Source organism: Neoarius graeffei, chromosome 2, assembly GCF_027579695.1.
Source record: "Neoarius graeffei isolate fNeoGra1 chromosome 2, fNeoGra1.pri, whole genome shotgun sequence".
Classification (NCBI taxonomy): domain Eukaryota; kingdom Metazoa; phylum Chordata; class Actinopteri; order Siluriformes; family Ariidae; genus Neoarius; species Neoarius graeffei.
The window spans coordinates 97,355,388-97,362,343 of record NC_083570.1 but is presented as its reverse complement, the minus strand read 5'-3'; the positions used below and the strand labels follow the sequence as shown (position 1 = coordinate 97,362,343).

The 6,956-nt window shown below is 49.0% G+C and overlaps 1 non-coding gene across 1 annotated transcript; it reads right to left on the bottom strand.

Annotated features, from left to right (window-relative positions):
• Positions 1-4,917: 4,917 nt before the first annotated feature.
• trnae-uuc (transfer RNA glutamic acid (anticodon UUC)) lies at positions 4,918-4,989 on the bottom strand. Its single transcript has one exon. It is a non-coding gene; the product is annotated as a tRNA-Glu (tRNA).
• Between the last annotated feature and the right edge of the window lie 1,967 nt (positions 4,990-6,956).

Sequence of the window (6,956 nt, the reverse complement as noted above, 5' to 3'; positions counted from 1 at the left end):
AGCACATCTAAGATGCCGCACGGCTTACGCCCGTATAATAATTCAAACGGGGAGAACCCTGTGGAGGCTTGGGGGACCTCTCGCACTGCAAATAACAAGGGTTCGAGCCATTTATCCCAGTTACGTGCGTCCTCACTTACGAATTTTTTAATTATATTCTTGAGGGTGCGATTGAACCGTTCAACTAAACCGTCCGTTTGTGGGTGATAAACGCTGGTGCAGATCGGCTTAATACCCAATAGCCCATACAGTTCGCTCAGTGTTCGTGACATAAACGAGGTGCCTTGGTCAGTCAGAATCTCTTTCGGGATTCCAACTCGGGAGATGACGTGGAAGAGGGCCTCTGCAATACTGCATGCTGAGATATTGCGAAGAGGCACTGCTTCCGGGTATCGCATTGCATAGTCCACCAGAACCAATATAAAGCGGTACCCTTGTGTTGACTGATCTAATGGCCCGACGAGATCCATCCCAATTCTTTCGAACGGGGTCTCGATTAATGGTAGGGGGCGCAAAGGTGCTTTTGGAATGGCCGCTGGATTTACTAACTGGCATTCGCGGCACGCTGTACACCACTTACGGACATTGCCGCGAATCCCTGGCCAATAGAATCGGGCCATTATCCGGGCTAGTGTCTTATCCTGCCCTAGGTGTCCAGCCATGGGATTAAAGTGAGCCGCCTGAAATACCAATTCCCGGCGGCTCTTTGGAATTAATAGCTGTGTGACTCGCTCTTTCGTCTGAGTGTCCTGCGTCACTCGGTATAATCTATCCTTCATAATAGAAACATAGGGGAAGGACGGGGTGGCGTTCGGCTGGAGCGTTTGACCATCGATTACTCTCACTTGGTCAAACGCATGTCGCAGAGTCTCGTCTCGCGATTGTTCTAATGGGAAATCCGCGAGGGATTCCCCAACAGAAAGAGGAGGAGCCGGCGGCTCCTCACTCTGTCGCGGAGATGACGTAGACGGCTCTGCGACAGCAGCTCCAGCCAAAGCGACACTGGGACCTCCCCCTGTCAAATGGCAGGACCCACTCTTTACTAGGCGCGTCATTAAACCCCGAAATCCCGGCCAATCAGTCCCCAAAATTAAAGAGTGGGTAAGGCGAGGATTAACCGCCGCCTTCACTATAGATTTTTCCCCTCTGAAATATATGTGGACTGACACCAAAGGGTAGCTGTGAACATCCCCGTGCACACACAACACCTTCACCCCCTGTGCTCCCCCCAATGCCTCGTCTTGCACCAGGCTTTGGCGGATCGAGGTCTGATTGCAACCAGAATCCACCAACGCCTGATATGTAGCCCCTTGTACACTCACCGGTATGCGATACGCTCCGGCCCGATCAAGGGCAGCTTCTGGCGCATCGGGGATCTGTACCACTGCGCCCACCTCCATTGCTGCGCACTGTTGTTGCAGGTGGCCCGGCTCCCCACAGCGCCAGCAAACCGGCCTGGGCCTTCCCTCTGCAGCTGTGCTCTGGGGCTCACTCACCTGAGGGGGGGGGGGGGGGGGGGAGACAGACACAGAAGGGAGAAACGGGAGGGCACCACGGGTGCGGTGGGCCGGCTGGGGTGGAGCCGGCCCCCGCCTCCATGGTGGGGGAATGGGGCGAGGACGGGACACAGAAGGGAGGGGAGAAAGAGAGAGAGAAGAGGAGAGAAGAGAAGACATCGTCGGCCGTCCTGCCGCCGGAACAGCCGCCAAATGATCCTCCGCCAGTCCTACTGCCTGATCCAGCGACGCCAGGCGGTGGCACTGGACCCACTCCGCGGTTCCGGCTGGTAAGCGTGCGATGAATTGCTCCAGCGCCACCTGATCGATGATTCCCTCGGCGTCGTGATCGTCGGCCCTCAGCCACCGCCAGCAGGCGTCCCGGAGCTGCTGGCCGAACGCGAACGGCCGGCCGACTTCCTCCAACCACAGCGCGCGGAAGCGCTGGCGCTGTTGTTCTGGTGTGCGCCCCACGCGCTGGAGGACGGCCCAGCGAAGGTCCGCGTAGGCCAGCCGGCGGTCGGCGGGGAGCTGTAACGCGGCCAGCTGCGCCTCTCCCGTCAGGAGGGGGAGGAGGCGCGCCGCGCGCTGCTCCATCGGCCACCCCAAGGCTTCGGCGACCTGCTCAAACAAGGTGAGAAACACCTCGGGGTCGTCCTGCGGGCCCATCTTGGTCACGGTGAGGGGAGACGGGCCCGTGGCCGGGGCGCTGGTGGACCCCGCTGACGCAAGGAGATGCCGGAACGCCTCGCGATCTTCCTGCTGGGCCAGCACCAGGGCTTCAAAGCGCCGCTCTTGCTCCTTTCGGACCGTGACGAGCGCCTGGTGCTGGCTTTGCTGAGCCGTGGCAAGGGCGTGGACCAGGTCCGTGAACGGGGAGGATTCCATGGGGCTGCAAGGTTGGTTCTCCACCTTTCCCGGGTTCCGGCACCACTGTAGAGCTCTTTGAAGTGTGGGTGGAGCACAGAGGACGGCAGGACAACGCTTCAGATGCAAAAAGGCTTTTTATTCCCAGACTTTTCAGTATAATCGCTTTAATCTGCTAGCATCACACACATACACACACACACACACTGTGTTCTTGTCCCGGGAGGAGCTCTCCTCTGCTCTCCCTCTGCCTCCTTAAATAGGGCACGGTTACTGGGAAAACACACAAAACACAGGTTAATTACCGTCAGGTGTAGTGATTCTGCCACTCACCTTCCCTGGCTCCGCCCTCCTGTCACAAACCAGCGCTTGACCACGCCCCCGCTGCCATACAAATAAAACTGAAATAAAATTTAGACAAACGAAAGATTAAATACAGAGGGCTATTTGCATTATCTACCGTGAAAAAGTATAGAAAATATTGCCTTATTGAGAGGCTCAGAAAAAAAATTGCACATTACAGGTAGACTCTGTGTGTGTGTATATAAAATAATTTAAGACCTATATTATTGCACATAATAATTGCATTGATGAGGTAGAGGTAGTAGTGGTGAAGTAGTGCAAATAAAGCGACAAACAGGTTGTTTGTGCTACATTACAAGTTGTGGGTGTTATACATTCTGACAGCAGTAGGTATGAATGACCTGTGGTATCTCTCCTTCTTACACCGTGGGTGTAGCAGTCTACTACTAAAAGAGCTGCTTAAAGCCCCCACAGCCTCATGTAGGGGGTGAGAGGGGTTATCCATGATTGATGTCAGCTTGGCTAACATCCTCCTCTCACCCACCTTCTCAGTGGAGTCCAGAGAACAGTCCAAGACTGAGCCAGCCCTTCTGACCAGTTTATTAAGTTTCTTCCTGTCCCTCTCTGAACTTCCACAGCCCCAGCAGACCACAGCGTAGAAAATCGCTGATGCTACCACAGAGTCATAAAAAGTCCTAAGCAGTGTCCTGCACACACCAAAAGACCTCAGTCTTTTCAACAGGTGGAGACAACTTTGGCCCTTCTTGTACAGGACATCTGTGTTGTTTGTCCAGTCCAGTTTGTTGTTGAGGTGAACACCCAGGTATTTGTACTCCTCCACAATCTCAATGTCCAAACCCTGGATGTTCACTGGTGCAATTTGAGGAGCCGTCCTTCTGAAATCGATCACCACCTCCTTTGTCTTGCTGGCGTTGATGCGCAGGTGGTTCAGTTCGCACCAGGCGACAAAGTTGTTGATGACCTCTCTGTACTCCAGATCATCCCCCTCTGACACACGTCCAACGATGGCTGTATCATCTGAGAACTTCTGGAGGTGGCAGCTGTCCATGTTGTAGCTGAAGTCAGATGTGTAAAGTGTAGAAGTCTAGAAGCCACTGCTCGCTTTAGATATATTCAGAAGATTGCTATGTGCAATGGAATCGACCCCAACAGTCTGGGAAAGAAGAATTTGTCATACGACCTCGAAAACTACTCTTCAGTCGAGTTCCCCGACATCTTGAACTATCTGGTGTTGCAGACATCCTTCTACACCGCAAAACAGATGAAAGCGTGGAAGAGTATGGAGGCTTACAACTTTTTTGTATGTGGTTGGGTAAAGGACCTCGGCATCAAGTCACTGCCGAATGAATCCTGTATTGTTTTTGCCCGTGTAAGTATGTTTTTTTTAAAGCTTTTTGTTCGCATCTTTACAATGAGCCCTGTGATGACCTGGCGACTTGTCCAGGGTGTACCCCGCCTTTCGCCCGTAGTCAGCTGGGATAGGCTCCAGCTTGCCTGCGACCCTGTAGAAGGATAAAGCGGCTAGAGATAATGAGATGAGATGAGATGAGATGAGATCTTTACAATGAAGCACTGCAAGTTGAAGTGTAAACAAACAACAATTGGCTTGAATCTCACTTGTGTTGGCTCTTATCTCTCAGGTAAATCATTCACAAAGATCATCAGAAACCCCTTTAAATACCTGGATCTTAGTTAAACAAGACGGAGAAGTGATCACGGTGCATTGTAACTGTACGGCTGGGGAAGAATTTTGTCGTGACCTTCATGCATATGGACTTTGTGAGGAGGAAACAAAGAAACAGCTGGGGACTTTAGCGCTTCATGACTAAAAAAAGTACCGTAAAATAAGAAAGAAAGAAAAAGAAAGCACAACGTTATTCATCACACACTTGTGAAATTCCTCTCTGCATTTAACCCATCTGAAGTAGTGAACACACACACGAGCAATGAGCACACACACATACCCAGAGCAGTGGGCAGCCATGCTAACAGCACCCGGGAGCCTCGCTCAAGGGCACCTCAGCCTAAGGCCGTCCCATATTAACCTAACCGCATGTCTTTGGACTGTGGGGGAAACCGGAGCACCCAGAGAAAACCCACGCAGACACGGGGAGAACATGCAAACTCCACACAGAAAGGTCCCCGCCGTCCGCTGGGCTCGAAACCAGAACCTTCTTGCTGTGAGGCGACTGTGCTAACCACTACACCACCATGCCACCCAAAATTCTCATTCCCATACCGGGAGTCGAACCCAGGCTGCCTGGGTGAAAACCAGGAATCCTAACCACTAGACCATATGGGATGTAATAATGACACAAAGCAAGAAAAGTACCTGGAAAACACTAAGGCCAAAGCTGAGAGGGAAATACAAACCTTTCACCAAGTGATCACTGCAAACTCGAGCATGCTTCGACTCGGCTCCCTTCGATTTCAGTGAGAGGTTCAAAAGCCACCTTTCTCCACGTCTTTTTGTGAAATCCTGTGTTCGTTCACCCTTTTTTATTAGTTCATGGGGAACCCTGAAGAAACTTTTATCAGTTTCACAGTTTGATCAATTCGAACAACCTAAAACAATGCAAACGTAAGGTATTTTTCATGCGAGCAATGCACCTTCTCCATACAAACACTTTGTCAACTGAACTTTGGTAGACCACCAGCTAAAGTTTTGAATAACCAATGAGGTGGATGTGACATCATGTGAAACCCAGTAATTGAGGTGCCATTTTCACATCCATGGATATGCCACTGTTTTAAAAGCGATCCGGTGACATCCTAAGCCATAGATAATAAATTGTAACATGAAATTGAAGATATTTTCTCAAAGTAGTGATATTTTAAATTAATCCGATCAATCAATCTGCGATGATCTGGCGACTTTTCCAGGGTGTACCCCGCCTCTTGCCCATATTCAGCTGGGATAGGCTCCAGCTTGCCTGCGACCCTGCACAGGATAAGCAGTTACGGATAATGAATGGATGGATGATCAATCAATTCCGTTTTTGTACGGATGTATTTGCTGTAATGAACCAGAATCGGCCTCACAGGTGGCCACAAAGGAAAGAAAATATCAGGCATATTCTATTCAAAATATCCACGTATGACATGTAGATGAAGAAAAAGCCTGAGATTTATTTCAAAGGGATCACTATGAGTGAATTTGCAGAAGTTTTGCTGCACAGAAAGCTTGCAGAGTAATGGTCACGTGATTTGAAAACAAAAAGAACTGGATACTGGGAAGAGTGAGTTGACCCTTTAAGTTTGTACTTACAGTATGAGAGTAAAATTGTACTTGTAAGAGTATGAACCTCATCTCATCTCATTATCTCTAGCCGCTTTATCCTGTTCTACAGGGTCGCAGGCAAGCTGGAGCCTATCTCAGCTTACTATGGGTGAAAGGCGGGGTACACCCTGGACAAGTCGCCAGGTCATCACAGGGCTGACACATAGACACAGACGAGTACGAAACTCATTTCCATAAAATTTAGATATTTTCCAAAATGCAGTAAAAATAAAAATCTGTGATTTGTTAATTCATGTGAACCTTTATTTAACTGACAAAAGTACAAAGAAAAGATTTTCAATAGATCTACTGACCAACTTAATGGTATTTTGGAAATTTAAACAAAGTTAGAATTTGATGCCTGAAACACACTAAAAAAAAAAAAAAGTGGGGACAGAGGCATTATTACCATTGTGTTACATCACCTTTCCTTTTAATAACACTTTTTAATTGTATGGGATCTGAGGATCCTGATTTTTGCAGTTTTGCAATTGGAATTTTTGTCCATTCTTGCTTGATATAAGGCTTCGGTTGCTCAGCAGTCCATGGTCACCATTGTCTGATTCTCCTCTTCATACTACGCCATACATTCTCAATAGGAGACAGATCTGGACTGGCAGCAGGCCAGTCAAGCACACGCACTCTGTCTACAAAGTCATACTGTTGTAGCCTGTGAAGAATGAGGCCTGGCATTGTCCTGCTGAAATAAGCATGGACTTCCCAGGAAGAGATGTTGCCTTGATGGCAGTAATACAACACTGGATGTAGGGCACTACATTGGGCGCATAAGATAATTATGTCATATCCTGTGTAGAACGCATGAGGTCACATAGTGATTTTAAAATGAAAAATTTGATTTATCAGTGTAATGTAATAATCTCCCACTGAACATTGGGACCATTTCTAAGTGCAGTATTATTTTCCACTTTTGTACTTTAACCCTGTGTGTGATGCAAAGCAGTGGCTGGTTTGGGTGCAAGTCCCAAACA